Source organism: Perognathus longimembris, chromosome 19 (genome assembly GCF_023159225.1).
Source record: "Perognathus longimembris pacificus isolate PPM17 chromosome 19, ASM2315922v1, whole genome shotgun sequence".
In the NCBI taxonomy this organism is placed as follows: domain Eukaryota; kingdom Metazoa; phylum Chordata; class Mammalia; order Rodentia; family Heteromyidae; genus Perognathus; species Perognathus longimembris.
This window is the reverse complement of record NC_063179.1, coordinates 10,513,144-10,529,287: the sequence shown is the minus strand read 5'-3', so window position 1 is coordinate 10,529,287 and position 16,144 is coordinate 10,513,144. Positions and strand designations below refer to the sequence as shown.

Here is a 16,144-nt window from a genome sequence, read left to right as displayed (position 1 = left end):
TTCAAATTTTGAAAGACTCCATGCTAAGAATCCTCTAATGCACTTCAGGAATCTGCTGCTGTTACAGTCATTTTATCAATGCAATATTTGTTCTATTTGTTTATAAACCACTGTAAAAGCATGATTCAGTTTCTAGTAGCTTACACTCCTAAGGAAAATAAAATAAAATAAAAATGTCACATGCTTTTGCTTATTGAAAGAATCTAGACTTTTAAAAAAATAATGTGAATAATGTATAGAAATAATATATATAATCAAGTCAAATGACCAAGTTTTATACACATATGTCTGGTGAATAATGTCAAATTTTATGCTGTTAATGTATGAAGATGGCATAAGAAAGTATGCCCCAATTTACTGACCAAAAATATCAGGTGGGGCTTGCAAAAAGTATGAGAAATAAGTGGAGGTTATACTGATTAAAATATATATGCATGTGCCAAATGTCATAGTAAAATATCTTGATAAAATTAATATAGTGTTGCTGTGCCTCAAGGTGTTAGAGCACTAACGTTAAGCAAAAGAAATCAGGATAGCACCTATGCGTAGAATTCAAGCCCCACAACTAACAAAAGAAAATCAACATGAGCTTAAGAAATGAATGACAAGAAAGTAAAACTATAGGTTCCAGTGGGAGTGCAGAGACTGAATGGAGAAGGGCATAAAGATGAATATGATGATGCAATTATATGCACATTTATATGCACATATATATTAATTTGTATGCATGTTGATATTTTTCTAAGAAGTATCTAAGGAAAAGTTGGGAGATAAAATTTGATTGGGATTCTTCCTTTGTTTAAATGAAAGTATTACAATGAAACCCCCTTTGCACAACTAATATATGATAAGTATACGAAGAATAATAAAGGGGTGAATAAAGGTTTTGCTGCGACAACAAAACAAACAAACAAAAGACTTGTTACTCTCAAACTATAGAACCTTGGGCAGCCAAAAATAAATGTAAACCTTTTAGCTGCTAAAACAACTTATGTGCGTATAGAAACAGAAACATTGGATCAATATTACATGCATGTGCTCTTTTGGGGAATGAATAAATATTATGTCTATAACATGTATCATGAGGAAATTTTTATATAATATTAATTCTAGTCAGCCCATGACTTATAGGATATAGAATGACAAAGCAAATGCAACTTTTAGAGCTAATAAATGAGTGGTAGAAAGGAGAGATTGGCAAGTTTCTAAATAATCAGAAACAGTTTAGTAGTTCATCCTTTTCCTTTCAAATTTCTTTTATTTTTTACTGGAATCACTTATCTTTATGTCGTTGTACAAAAAACATGTCAATCACCAAAGTAGTTTATGTATGTAATGCATCTTTGTCTGTGTCATCCCTTCAACCTCTTCATGCCCCCTTTGACCTACCCCATCTCTAATTTCTTTCAGTTCTGTGGTATATACAATAAAGTCTTCCCCATATCCTCTCTCCTTTCCCCCTTCATTCTTCTACTACCTCCCCCTGGGCTCCACCTTACCCACTTTCTAGTACCCTTTTCCTGGTACTTGCTTTGTTGGTATGTGAATAAACAGTTTTAAAGAAATACACTATTTGATCTCTCCATAAGGTCAATTATAGTTCCATTAATTCATTTGTAACCACTTGCATGCCACCCAATGTGTTCACTTGTAGCTCTGTAGGTACATTCTATCCACCACAAAGGAGGGAAACCTGGCACCTTTGTTTCTCTGATTCTGGCTTACTTCACTTACTATATGTTTTCACCCAAATCATTCCGTTTTTCTTATGAATGGTAAAATATATTTCTGATGGTTGAGTAGAATTCCATTATGTATATACACCACCTTTTCTAAAGTCATTTGTCCATTGAGGGGCATCCAGGCTGACTCTCTATTTTTACTGTAGTAAATAATGAGGCAATGCGCTTGATTGTTCTGATAGCTTTAGTGTGGCCTTATTTGTGGCTCTATTGGATAAATAGCCAGGAATGGAACTGTTAGGTCATAGGTTAATTCTGTGTTTGCTTTATTTGAAGACCCTCCATACTGCTTTCCAGAGCGTTTAAGAAAGCTTACATTATCACTAAACTAGAATAGGTCAACACTTTCTAAGATCTATCAAAGACTTGATAAATAGGATTTCAGCAAACTAAAAAAAAAAATGTATATCAAAGGACATAGCAAAAGCCCACAAAATAGATTTTTACCAGCCCTACATCAGACAAAGGCCCTAAAAAAATAAACTCTCAGACAAGCAATGATGGCTCATACTTGTAATACTAGCTACCCAGTAGGCTGAGATGTGAGGATCATGGTTCAAAACCTGCCTAAGCAGGAAAATCAATAAATTACCAAAGAACCCAGAATTGTTGTGGCCCAATTGGTACATAAGTAGGCTTGAGTAAAGAAGCTCTGGGACAGAAGCCAGCCCTCAGTTCAAGCCCAAGCCTGGCAAAATTAAATTAATTAATTAATAAACCTTCAAAGAAACAACTCAATTAATAAATAGTCTGACTTAGAGACTTCTCAGAAGATGAAGTAAAAATGGTCAATAGATGCATGTAAAAATATTAAACATCTCTGGACATAAATTAAATGAAAATCAAAACAACACTGAGATTCCAGCCCAACTCAGGTAGAATGGCCATTATTAAGAAAACAAACAATAACAAATACTGACATGGATGTTGCCAAAATGGAACGCTATTACACTGAATACTTTTTTTCTTCTCAGACATGTTCTCTTTTATATGACTATGTAAATGAACTCTACATAGGACAAAAGGTTTTCCAAATTTAGTTGAGATAAAGTGAATATGGTCCATTTGTTACTACACTTTCTTATCCAATCTGAATTTTGTGAAATCGTGTACTTTTTCTCAGTATAGGATTTTGGACTTAGAGCATTCTTTTTCTGCCTAGGCTGATGCTCTATTATCTGTGTTGCAGAACTAGCCCTGAGATTTTGCTAATATAAAGGAGTAATTCAGCCAATTTTTCCAAACAATATTTTTTGCACAGAAACAAAACAATACTCAATTCAAAGTTCCTCTTTGTTTTTTCCTATTCACTAATAATAATATGGTATGCATGTTTATTTGTTTTAGGGAGGGCAAGGGGGAGCATAGAATTGGTGGTACAAAAGGTGAGTGCATGCAGTGGCGATAGTCACTAGACATTATGTTGAAAATGAACTATACAACTTGTGGGGGAATAGGGGTGGGGGGGGGGAACCTGAGAAAAAACAAGGGAAGACCCAGTTCCCAAAAGAAGGAAAGAAAGAAAGGAAGGAAGGAAGGAAGGAAGGAAGGAAGGAAGGAAGGAAGGAAGGAAGGAAGGAAGGAAGGAAGAAACGAAGGAAGGAAGGAAGGAATGGAGGGAGGGAGAGAGGGAGGGAGTGAGAAAGAGAGAGGTGGGGGAGGGAGGGAGGGAGTGAATGCGGGAGGAAGAAAGAAATACTCATTACCTCACTTATATAACTGTATCCCCTATGTATGTTACCTTTACAACAACCTTAAAATAAAATAACATAATATTCAAGATATATTGATTCTTAGTGCACTTGAACACTTTTAAAAGTGAACTTTTCTACCTTAACAGGCAAATTTTAAGTAAAAAATTCAAGGAACGAAGATTCAATCAAGAGCAATTTTATCCACTTTTTGTAATAATTGGCATATCTTTCACTTTTTAGATACAGGAGTGAGTTCAATTCCTTCTTTCTAATTGTCATCATTATTTCTACGTACCCACCATGACCTTTCTGCTGAGTGTCCTCCATCCAAGACATGTCAGTCTTTTTCACAGGTATCACTGAAGTCCGTGGGGTCAATAAGGCTGTAAGATCACACTCTTTACTGATTGTTATCTGATACTTTTCATTTTGTAAAGGGACTCTCCACTGGTCCTTGAGTCCACCAAAGGCCCATTTAAATCATTCCCCTTTGCTCACACTTCACTTCTTAATCAGCTGTTCTCACCTAGTCCTCTTGTCTGTAAAATTTCACTTCAAAATGTCTCTGTATTATTTCCTTCATTTTCTATCTAATGTTAAATGTAGGTCAGTCTACCAAATTTCCCACGATGAGGTCTTGGCTCTAATTCATTCTGCACACTACTCAGGCCATATCATCCTTGACTGAGTAATAGCATTTGCCACCAGAGGACATTTTTCTACTTTGAAAAATACTTTCTGACTTCTGGGACAGCTAGTCCATAGCCCTGGTACTTTTCTCAATGTGCTCTGTTCTGCTTTTTTTATCTTTACCTCATGTATCAATGATCATTGTTTGAATATCTTTTAGCTGTTTATATCTTTCCTAACCTTTCCAGATTAAAAGATCTGAAATCTGGCTTTATGCTGACCACACTTACAGTGTTGGTCTGGACTATATCTCTAATACACTGAATGATAACTGAACATCACTGAGTATAAAGATATACATTACAGAACATGACTGAGATTGGATTCCTAGAATTAGAAAAACAAAACAAAATACACAACTTGTGATCTCCAACATTTCCACAAACAGAGGTTCTCATGCTGTGTTGAAGTCCAAACATTATGTGTCTGCTTTTATTCCTCTTTTTCTTTCATGCTACACATCTCATCCACAAATAGTATCGATGTACTCAAGATCTAATCACAGCTCTGACCTTCTGTGTTCACCTGTTTCTTCACTATCTATTCTCTTGATTCCATGGTTGCTTCAGATTTCTTATTCAAATCTATCATGGTAAGATTCAACATTATATCCCCTTCTTTGCTCTAAACGTTCCCAACATCATAAAATACCAAATACCTAACAATGTACATTCACTTACATGATTTATCCCATGTTATAGCACTTACTACTTCCCCTGTCCCACATTTATTATTTATTTGTTATATCATTAATTAATTTTGCTTTAGATGAACTGACCTTATTGACTTCCCTCAACCTAGAAAGTTTCAGTGCTCTAGCATGATTCTGTTTTTCTCAACTGTTTCTAATACATTTATCCCTAGTAATCAATGGCATTTCAGAAAATATGCACACGTATGTAAGCATCTGTATATAAATATACATACATATATATGATGAAAGATGTAGCATACAATTTACAAAAATTTTATAATGTGCATTAATAGCTATTGGAAATGCCACAGAATCAATTGATTCTGCCATAAGGTTTATATTGATTGTTCACAAAGTCATCCATATGCATGTATTGCTAAAATTTGATGAAGTCTTACAATCTTCCTCTGTAAATAAATATTTGATTACAATGTATTTCTACAAAATAACTTCTCAGGGCACTGACAAAATTTCCTTAGTTCTGACATGAAAGTAGGTTGATAATTTTTTTACATTAGTCTACAAATAATTACTATTTGTCTGAACTCCAGTTGTTCGTCAATAATATGAGCCACCTGTTGACATTTTAGACAATAAGAAAATATTTAGTTATATTTCTTTATGGTCTGGTATTCAGAATGTAATGGCCACATGTTTTGGCTTAGTATGACTTATTTATATTTTTAGCTTTACATGGTTAAATCTGGAGGTTCACCCCAAATTAATAAATTAAGTGGTTTTGGTGTAATATTTGCTGATTACCATGGAGAAAATGTGTTGACAGCCACGGGTTTTCAAGTTACCATGACAACACCACTTCCTGTGGAGTTGATGCACATCATCCTCTAGCATTTCCTCCATACAGAAAGAGTAGGCATGAGTCCTCCTGAAAACGCAAGGAGCAGTCATAGGCAGTGATGCTACTAGAAAGCAATACATGGTTCACACGCATTAACCTTTTAGAGTAAGACACACTTTTCTTGGAATTGAGATGTTAATGTTCTATTTTGTTTACATGGGTTAGAAATTGAACTCATGGCCTTAAACATTCCATGTAAACTCTCCAACTCATGATAATCAATTTTTTAACATTGCTTATATTTGTGAATAATCAAGTAAACTTTCTGAAAATTAAGGAATCAGGATTTATGAGCCAGCATTAGAGTTCCAATTTTATCTCCAAGTATGAATCCAATGCTTCATTTCACCACTAGTGATAAAAACAAAACAAAACAAAACACCTCTAGTGATGTGTGTGTGTCTGTCAATCTATCTATCTATCTATCTATCTATCTATCTATCTATCTATCTATCTATCTTCTGCTTAATTGGAGGTAAGAGTCTCATGGCACTTTCCTGCCCTGGCTGGCTTCGAAACATGATCTTCAAGTCTTAACTGTAGAGAAGCTAATATTACAGGCATGAGCCACCGGTTCCCACCATCTACATATCTTTTAGAGCATGTTCTCTTTCCACAAGTCTGTTATAGACTTATTATATTTCCATCTTAGCATATTTTCCACTACTATGATTTTAAGCAATGTAACTCTTAAGATTTTTACATTAAATGATATGTGATATACTTAATGCAGCTTAAGATAATGTTAATTTATTTGATTTTCTTTAAAATGTTTGTTAATTAATTTTGCTTATGGTTATAATTTTATTTGCATTTCTATTTCACAATTAGAATTTCAATTTTTATTTCCTATATTTCAAAGTATGAATTTATTGGGGGAAAAGATTGTTAAAAAGATGACCTAGTGGTAGGTGTGTTGGTGCATACCTATAATTTCAACTTCTTAGGCAACAAAGACAGGATGAAGAGAGTTCATGGCCAGTATGCCTAAAAGGTTGCAGAACAGTATGTAAACAAGAAATACCCACGAATGATAGCATATATCTATTTTCCCTACTATTAAAAGGTCAGTTTAAAAGGATCAAGATCTGAGGAAAGCATTTAGTCCTAGCAATGTTATTGTGATCTTGTTTGAAAGACAAACTAAAATCAAAATTACTAGAGCTCTGGTGCATGTAACAGAGTGCTTGCCTGGCAAGAACAAGGACCTGAGTTCAAAGCCCGGTAATAAAGGAAAAAAGAGAAGAAGAGATCAATTTAGAACACGTGAGGCTTCATATTACAGTATGACTGGAATTTTCATAAAAGTGGTAAGTTTGGACACGTAGAAACTCACACAGTGAGAACAATGTGAAGATAAGTAGAATACGATGTGAACACAGAAATAACCCTACACTCCACAGGGAGAGACTGAACAGGTCCAGAACTACCAAACAGCAGTAGGAGATCCCTCTGCAAACATGTCTGTTCATTCCACACTTCCTCTTTTCCTTCCACAATAGTGCAGTGAGTTCTTAAATTTAATCTACTTAGTTATTTGTGTCAGTGCTCTCAAATTCTGAAATTCATATCCATAAGAAATAAATTAAATGTAGCTACTGTATATGTTTTATATGTGTGTGTATATATATATATGATTAAATTTAGCTTTCACTTACTCAAGAAATACTCATTTGAGGACTGTGTGAGTGTGTGTGTGTGTGTGTGTGTGTGTGTGTGTGTGTGTGTGTGCCAGTTCTAGGGATTGACCTAGGTGCTGTCCCTGAGATTTTGTGCTCAAGGCTAATATTCTACCATTGAGTCACAGCTCCACTTGTGGCTATTTGGGTGATTAATTGAAGATTAAAATCTCACAGACCTTCCTGCCTGGGCTGGTTTCAAACCGCCTAACCCAGATCTCAGCGTTATGAATAGATAGGATTACAGGCATTAGGCACCAGCACCCTTTTCTTGTGGACATTTTTTTACTTGTTGTATGAATGTCTTAGTTCAGGACCTTATACTTCCTACATAGGTTCTCTACCACTTGAGCCACACCCCCAGGCATTTTTGCTCCAGTTTCTTTTTGACACAAAGCCTTCAACTCAACATATTTTCAATGGTTCTCCAGTTTTGCTAGTAATGGTGTAATTTAAAACAACTAAATAAATGAAAGATTTTGTGTACTCCTACAGTACAAATCTATTTGCTGTCGTCATCTTTCCCAATTTTTAATATTCCAATTTCAGTAACAATTCATTTTATATATGTCTTAAATAACGTATGCACCTATGCTTATATACATGATGTGTACATGCATGTGTGCTATATATACAGGCTGTAGGAATTGCTAAAACAAATGCATATATCCAATCCCTAACTTTTTGAAAAGTGTGACTGTTTATGTGTGTAACTTATAGCTGGGCACTGTGTCTCACACCTACAAACCAAGTTTCTCAGGGTGCTGAGATCTGAGGGATGTGGTTTAAAGCCAGGCCAGGCAGGAAAACCAGAAGTGGTGTTGTGGCTCAAGTGTAGAGCACTAGCCTTCAATGAAAAATCTGAGTTCAAATCCTACAACCTCAAAGAAAGAAAAAGATATATGGTTACATATGTGTTGATTTATTCTTCTAGCACATAATTTAAAGTGGAGTATTCAAGTCACCTGTTGAGAATTCAAGTGAATATTCAGTTTTGAGAATAAGAATTGGAATGTAATGATGATGATTCTTTATTTGAAGTAACACACACACATTCTTGCTATATATATATGTATTGATGTATGTATATATATATACATATATATGGAAAATACAGTAATCTCTATGCTTCCAAGAATATTTACACATCTTTACTGCCTTTGAACTTTCAACTATAGGTCTGAAGTGAAAGTATTATAAAATTAGTCATTTAACCATGATGGTGAAGACCTTAAAAATGACAAGAGATGTGCATATGTGGCAGCATTTAACAGGAGAATATTAAAAAGATTGTATGTATTAAACTGGAACACAGTTCAGCTTTGGATTTCTGACTATCATTGATTTTCAAATTCATTATTATTTGATAAGCAATCAGCACCAAATATTCCCAAACATTAACATGATGAAATCATATAAACAGCTCCAAGCTATGAGTACCACACACAATACATATCATAAAATAATTGGAATATTAAATAGGGAAATGCCATATTTAAATGTTGATAGGAAAGTCTTGCTTGTGGCAAATAGTTTTCCTCACGTGTTAAAGCCTTGCTTGCTCACATTCTTAAGTATTCCAAGTAAGAATTAGAGATAATTGGAGCTTTTATATCTGACTAACATTTACCAGATGTGAGCAAAACAGAAAGTTGCTTAGTATTCTGTATGCATCTAGATTTTAATAACAAAATGCACAATACAGAAGGGACCATATTGTGAAAATTTAGTGACAGTGCTTGTTATCGAGTTAGATGTGTTTTTTTTGTACTGCCCTTTCTAGCTTGTATTTCTATTTGTGTTCTAATACTATTTCAAATATCTTGAGTGGAATGCTGCATAATCAATAAATCTCCAAATGGATATTCTGAGATGATTACATCTTTATTTTATATTTGCAACCTCAATACTCTCTCTTTCTCTCTCTTCTCTGTTTCTGAGGGAATCTGTCTATGCATACTAGCAAATGAAAATAATTCTGATCATGATAATAACTGCGTAATCAAATGCAATTGAAAATAATATTCCTCCGTGTAAGATGGACTTCAGCTACTGCTATTTGCACTTATGTTTGATAAATTCATGCTTAATACATTTCCTCTACAAATTATGATAGACTAATTTCTAAAATTTCATTTTCTCTGCAAATTTTCCTCACTCTCCTTCTCCATATCTATACCTGAAAAGGAAGGAGAACAACCAACCTGGTTAGAAGTAATTATAAACTAACCATTTTATGATAATGGGTGATAAACAATACTAATTATATTAAATCCATTTTGAGTTGTTAGGCTGTGTTAGGCTTGTATAAGTAGATTTTAAATAGTCTTTTGAAAAGTGTGTAACCATTTAAAAGTGTGAAAAGCATTTAACATAAGCCTGACTATTTGCATGGTTCTGAAATGCTTATGAACAGTATAGTCCTGCAAAGCACATGATTCTATTTTGGTTTCTACATATCTTCTCATATTTGCTCAAAATACTGATTTATCTGTGTAAATTGAGACAAGGTGGTTATAATTTTGGTTCTAAGATATGTGTCAAAACTGCATTTGTATATTAAAGATGTTGCTTTCATCCATAAAATAAACTGTCATCTTGCTAGCTGAGAACATTAAGCAACAGGCCAACTTACTAAAGAAAGGAAAATATACATATATATATATATGATTATTTATGTGATTGAAAAACATTTGTGTGTATACATTTAACACACATACACACGTATATACACATATGTGTATATACGTGTGTATATACGTGGATATGTGTGTGTGTGTGTGTTTGTCTGTGTGACAGAATCTACTAAGGCCAGGCACCTGAAATGGAACTTACCAGCTACTTACCAGCTTAATTTTAATCCTCACCTCATTTATCTATTGAGCATATTATGTCACAAATTGATTGGGTAGGGAAAGTTGATCTACACAAGAATTCTGAGGTAGCTGAGATCACAGCCTTTTTATTTGAATATTATAAATACCTCTTTAATGTTTGAATCAAACAATAGGTATTTTCTGTCTTCACAAAAAGGGAAAAAGTTTGTGCTCCCCGAATTTCTGACATTTACTTTTGTTGTTGTTTATTGCTGCTTTTATTTTAAGGTCCTGGTATATAATTACAGGGCTTTAGGCTTGCCCAGCTGCTGCTCTAATATGTTAGATATGTCCGCTAACATATGCCACCACTCAAAATTCATTTTCTAAATGCATTTTACTCATCCATTCATTTTATAGAAAATAGTTGTAATGTTGACAGGCTATTGTTTCCTTTTGAACTGTGGCAGCACACTCGAAGTAAAATTGATCCTCTTTGGGAATTCAGTGCATCATACTGGACTGTTAACTGCAGAAATAATGTTGTTTACAAATATCTCTATGACCTCCTCATCTTGAATCTGAACGGGTTTATCCTCACTGAATAGCAGCTCCCCATTCACTTTGTCCTGTGTACTTCAGTTCTTATGTCTGATTCTGAGAATTCGAAACATGGTATCTGAAATTAATCATTTAAAATTTGTCTTTCTGTGACAAATTCATTTCACTCAGCACATGGTTTGTCCATCTTGTCATATATGACAGGATTTCCTTCTCATTCTAGAAGGCTAAAAACTTCTCATTGTACTCCTATATATCTTTATTCATTTGTTTCTCAGTAGGGATTTTGGTTGTTTCAATAATTTATCTATTGTTAGAAATGCTGCAATGCATATAAGAGCAGCAGTATATTTATTAGATCTGTAATTCCTGTTCTGGGCATAGTCAACAGGCATATGAAGAAATATTCAACATCACTAAGCAACAGGGAAGTACAAACCACTAAAATATTATCTCACATTTGTTATGGTAGGTATGAACAATAGTTGTTAAGGTACAGTGTGAGAAGGTTTTGAAGATGGTGCAACCACAATGGAAAATATTGTAAACAATCATTACAAAAGTAACAGAGGTAACTCTGTTTTGACATAAAATGTCATTTGCATATATTTACCTAAGATGATTGGCTGAGGGCTTATCTAGGTCGAGTATATGACCTCTGACAATAAATTTCCTATGGAAAAGAGTGTCTCACTGTGTATGTATATGAAGTATTATTGTAGCACTGCACCAACACATAGCAAGAAGGAAGACAAAGCTATCATTCTCCAAGGACCTACATGTACTCCAGTGTAGATTCTCTCTTTCTGAGCCCATGCAATATGACCTATGTTGCTTTCTCTAACTTATTTTAGTCTCCTAAGAACGTTTAAGATAGAAAATATAGCCGCAGACACTAAGTCTAAGTGGCATAGGCTGAATTGTGGCTCTGCTGTGTCTGTCTAGACACAGTTACTGTTGATAATTCTGCTGTCATCTACATCATCATCACTCCTGGGATTTATTCTCAGATAAATCTACCTTCAAAATTAGAGTAGACTTTTCTTTTCTTCCATCTCAAATTGTTTTCCTAAGTGCTGGATCTGAAGAGTCACTGTGCTGAAAGATTGACAGTCTAGAGAATATTTCATCTTCAAAAATGCCCTATACGTTTGTTATTGTTTATTTAACATACCCTACAGAAAGTACAGTTGAAAATATACTTTACATGAAAGTACTAAATATCAATATAAAGGAAAACTATTCAAATGTTGAAATATGTTTAGTGATACACCAACACATCCTGTTGATTTTACTTTATTAGGGTTCCCAAATCCACTTTTCTCTTTCCAAGGTTTTCCTTCTCTCTCTTCTTCTTTTCGATTTCTGCTATTCATGCTATATATCAGCCTTATTTTCTTTTTTAAATAGCCCATCTCTCTGGCAAACTCTATGAGTTTTAAGAGCTGAATAATCTGAATGCTAATAGTACTATGATATTAAGATTGGAGGGAAACTCTGTGAGACTCTTTTCTCCAACCACACTACTCCTAAAACACAGGAAGTGGGGCTTTGGTTCAAGAGTTAGAGAACAAAGAGGGGCAGGGTCAACACCCAGACCCTAAGTTCAAGCCCTAGATCAGAATATATATATATATATATATATATATATATATATATATACACATATATTGTATAAAATAATAAATATAAAATAATATAAATATATAAATATATATATTGAGAAATCCTATATTAGATATCAGATTTTGATATTGTTGAATACCATGATTTGCTGATAGTTATTTTAACTCTGGGCTTTCTACCTCAGAAAGTGTGGGAAAAGCACATGTAGCCAGAAGGAGGGCTGGGTCATTGCTCCTACATAAAGCATGTCCCTTATCTTTCTTGTTCTTCTACACATAAACAAAATGTGTCAACATGGGCTGGGGATATGGCCTAGTGGCAAGAGTGCTTGCCTCCTATACATGAAGCCCTGGGTTCAATTCCCCAGCACCACATATACAGAAAACGGCCAGAAGTGGCATTGTGGTTCATGTGGAAGAGTGGTAGCCTTGAGCAAAAAGAAGCCAGGGACAGTGCTCAGGCAGAGTCCAAGCTTCAGGACTGGCCAAAAAAAAAAAAAAGAAAAATGTGTCAACACCTGCTTTAATGGTGAAAAGAGAAAATTTTAAGAAGAGGAAATATTGTACCTACCTACTGCATCATTAATGTGTCTAACTTCCTGAATTTGTGATTGTTAATTCTACAAACAACAGCTCAAAATAAATCCAATCATTCTTTTAGATCTAAGAAACCAGCATCTCATTTAATATCTTCTAGTTTTCCCTATAATAACTGGCATAACAAAAATGTAAATAAAAACATAAAATTTACATACAAGTTCTGTGGAAACTAGTTTCATATATCCTAGATGTTGTGTGTCAACATAATCATAAATGTTTTAACTCAGGTCTAGTAATGAACGACAGCTAGTTTGTAGATAAAATTTCAGCCACTTTAGAAATGAAATGCTCATTTTAATCAGTGTAAATACCATCAATTATTATTACACTTACATTTTCCACTGACTCCCAATCCATGGGCATTCAGGTTCCACATCTTTGTGCAACATCAATGTTTCCATGGATACATGTCTCCCCCCACGTTCTTCCCAAACCTTAGACATGCTAGTATTCCCATGGAAAATGTTTTGATCACTGTAACCTTCCATTGAAGTCTCACTTTTGTTTGCTAGTTAATAAAATACATAGTCTGCATTACCTGGCATTCAGATTTGCATGACTCCTTCTATGTCAGTGAACCCTCCATCACCACATCCTAATGTCAGAACGCTGAATGATATGTTGCTGTATTCCTCCTAACACTTTACACAGTAGAAAGTCCATCCAGCACACACCGAATTGGTGAAGATTAATGAAGAAAAACAATTTCTGAAATTCTCTATGAATATTCTGTGAAATTCTCTGTGGATATGTAAAGATAAACATGCCTTTCAATGCATTTAGATTTACATATTCCTATTAGGCACTTTTATTTTTCAGTCTTATGTGGTATTAACTAATGAATGAAATTTGTAGGTTGCTTTCATCTTGAATTCGTAGGTAGTAGAAAATATTTTGAAGACGGTCTATTACATGGATATTACATTTCAAAGAATGTAAACATGAGCTAAGCCAATAGTGAGATTCAAAAGTAATATTTATAACCACTGGTGAATTTTCAATGCTATGATCTTGTATTCAGCAGAGAGTACTTCTAAGATACAAGGCTCTAAATTTCAACCTGACTGGAAACAATAACTCAGAAAATAATTTGTGAGCAGTGATATGCCTGCAATCATTTACCAGGAATATAATAAGAAACAAAACAAAATGCTACACAGGTAATCATATCCTGTTGACTTAATCCAGCATCACAAGCAAATAAAAGACAAAAAATTCCATTCAAAACGTTGCAGTAAATATGGCTAGTGAAAGGAATCAGACACTCAAAATTCATCCTAGTCATTCTTCCATCATAGATTAGAAATAATATTCTCTTTATTTTAAAACAAGTAGACAAATGCAGTAATTCATAATAATTAATAATACCTCTCTGTATTTCTTAACTTATTGAATGAAATGTTCACATGGTTTGCCTTTTTATTAAGTCTGAAAAACAACAGGAAATAATATTGCAAGTATTGGGTATGTGCTTACCAGAACATATGCCAGTGCAGCCAATAAACCAAGCAAAATAGCAAAATAGTGTCAGGTAGAGTATATACATTTCATGTGTTAGCTGCTCTTTCTGTCACTGAGCCAAATATTTGAGAGACATAATTTAAAGAAAGTTTATCTTATTGTTTACAACTTCAAATGTTTCACCAAATTCTCCTGAATGCATTGTTAGGTCTCAGGTGAGACAGAACCTCCTGACTACAGAATCATGTGAGAAGCTCCCTTTCTCTTAGCATCCAGGGGGCCAAAATGGAGAGGAGAGGAAAGGAGGAGAAAGCTAGGAGACAAGAGAAGAGAGAGGAATAAAATGATGTCTTCACAGGAGAATGGCTGGACCTTGGAAAAATTTTGTTGAGTGAAGTTAACCAGGCTCAGAGAGACCAATAGTGTGCATGCTCTCTCATTTATGACAGTTAGAAAATATGAACATATTTCAAAATGCATACAGGGCTATTTACACATTGTCAAACCTACTAAACGATTATGTTCATACGAATGAGTTTCTTTTTTTTTCAAATTTTTATTATCAAACTGATGTACAGAGAGGTTATAGTTTCATACGTTAGGCATTGGATACATTTCTTGTACTGTTTGTTACCTTGTACGAATGAGTTTCTATAGTGTAACCCCTTTGAACAACCATCAGGCAGTTCAAAAGTAATCATAGAAAGCTGAAATTTTGTTTGACTGACAGAGTTGGAAACTAAAAGGAGGGAGATGGACAAATGCCAGAGGAATGGTGTGAAAATACAGCTATAATATTTGTTGTACATATGGAGAAAATACAAATTGGAAATTGGAGGAGTGGCAGAGGAGAAGATAGACAGGAATGTGGTGGGAGACAATAATTAAGATGCAGTGTACACATTAATGATATCTTCATCTGAAACTCCTTTATACATTTACTGCAAGAAAGCAATAAGAAATTTCTGATAGAGGCATTGAATTCCATTGTGCAGAAATTTAAGAAAATACTCAAAGGGAAATAATATGGCCTTTCAAATGAATTACTTGACATGCCTAATATAAAAGAGAAGTGTTTACTGATTACCTTTCTCTCATCTTCCTGAAAGTCTAGTATTCAAAGTGAATTTTTATAAGTATAGCTGATTTTTATTTATAATGACTGGATTTAATTTATTTAGATTTTTTAAATATTTATTTTTATTGAGTACTAAGGGGTTTCAGTTGTAGAAGTCAAGTTATGAGTATGTTAAATTTTGAACAGTGCAACCCCTTTCATTGTTCTTCCCAACTCTCACCATCGGAACCCTTACTTTAAGTTTTCTACTTCAATTGTTACAATGAATACAATGAGTGCTTTCCTCCCTGTCATTGCCCACTCCCTTCTAGATCATTTTCAGCTTCCTGGTATTAATTTTCTCCAGCTCTTTGGTAAAAATGGAAAGGGGATACTATAGCATCCTTTAGTTAATTACATCCTTTAGCCATTTTGTTTGTGTCTATATTAATTTAATCCTATATTTGTTATCATGTATGTTTGAATTTTAGATCTAACTTCCACGTGCAATTGAAATTATGGGCCAGTTGTCTTTCTGAGACTGACTTACTTCCTTCAACATTATTTTTTCTAGGTCCATCCATTACCCTGCAAATTGCATAATATCAGTCTTTCTGGTAGATGAGCAACGTTTCATTGAACATATGAACCTCCCTGTTTTGATCC

General features: G+C 34.2%; 1 protein-coding gene across 1 annotated transcript in view; it reads left to right on the top strand.

Moving 5' to 3' along the window:
* Positions 1-16,144, top strand: part of Cdh18 (cadherin 18) — a 332,938-nt gene that overhangs the window by 239,905 nt on the left and 76,889 nt on the right. The window lies entirely within an intron of this gene.